Raw genomic sequence first — 1,524 nt, 5'->3', positions numbered from 1 at the left:
AACAGCTTCTAAATTGGGATTATTGAGATTGAGATTGTGAGCTTCACCTTGTTTAGTAAACAAGAACTAGCTTAAATTCCCATCAAACAGTACTCCCACTCAGGAAGAGGTGTATACTCTCAAGAGGAAATGCAGATTCCATGAGGGGTTAACTTGAGGGGAGTTGTGCATTGGGAAGCCACCTGCTTTGAGTGTCTCATCTGCATACATACACATATCTTGTCTCAAGGAGCAAGGATATGGGAGCTCCAAGGGGTAGCTAATAACCAGAAAGTTGTGTAAGGAAAGGGAACCCAGAGAAGAAGTGACAGAGACATTGGAGTATAAACAAATATGGGGAGTATGTGTGTGAGTGTGTGTAGGTGTGTATGTACCACACATATATATATATATACACACACATTATTATATATAAGTATGTATAAGTGCATATATATATATATATATATATATATAAATAATGCATAAATATAAATAATTTGACAGGCCAGCTAAACCTTGTGAGGGTAGCCATCGGGTCGTCGTCAACCCCTGGTGAACTAGGGCTTTGCTCACCCAGCATGTGAAGAGTGTTTCGGTGGAACAGGAGGAAGAAACCAATAAGAAGGTTTAATGGCTGAGATGGCGACACAGCAAAGCACTGTGGAGTGCTTAGAGCGTGTTGGAGCACAAAAGACAACACAGCCACCCAATGCAGCTGAGGAAGTCTCCAGGTGTAACGACTTTTCGTGCCACTGGACCCAGGCTTCCAACGCCGAGAGAGTGGGACTGTCTCTCTGCATCGACTTTTCCACTTAAATCTCCTTCATGCACAAGTGTCTTTGTGCACACTCATTCATCTATCATAGATGAAAACACACAAAGACAATCGTCATCCTCGGTTACCGAGAGACTACTACTACTATATAAATAATGGTATAATCCATGTATCAGAAAAGAAATTTTCCAAAGATTGGAAGGGAAGAGAATTTATGAAGAGAATAAAACAAAGAAAAATTCATTTTAAAAAGGTCATAAAAGAAGCATTAGTTGGAGGGAAGGAAAAAAGGGGAGGTTTTTAACTACCCACTGAGAAGGGCCAAAAAAGATGAAGGAATAGATACCTAAATAAATTAAAGGGGAAAAAATCCCAGTGAATTAACTAAATTCCCAAATCTACAGAAAGGACTAACCAATAGAAACTGGAAAAGTGGGAAGAAAGAATATATTCCATCAAAATAATTTAATAAGACTTAATCTTAGAGATAAAGTATTAACTAAAAAGAGGAATATTTTTTAAAAATCTAACATATAACTTCACATGTGAATAAACTAAACCTGAGGTGGTCCACAATACGTTTTTGTGTAACCAAAAGCAGATTAAAATATAATTGGGGGAGCACTTGGGTGGCTCAATAGATAAGTGCACCAGGCCTGGAGTCAGGAAGTCCCAGGTTAAATTCTGGGCAAATCACTTAATCCCAATTGGCTAGCCCTTGCTACTCTTCTGTCTCAGATTTGATACTAAAACAGAAGATAAGGGTA

This window comes from Monodelphis domestica, chromosome 2 (assembly GCF_027887165.1).
Source record: "Monodelphis domestica isolate mMonDom1 chromosome 2, mMonDom1.pri, whole genome shotgun sequence".
In the NCBI taxonomy this organism is placed as follows: domain Eukaryota; kingdom Metazoa; phylum Chordata; class Mammalia; order Didelphimorphia; family Didelphidae; genus Monodelphis; species Monodelphis domestica.
The sequence above is the reverse complement of the archived record's forward strand: the minus strand, read 5'-3'. Positions refer to the sequence as shown.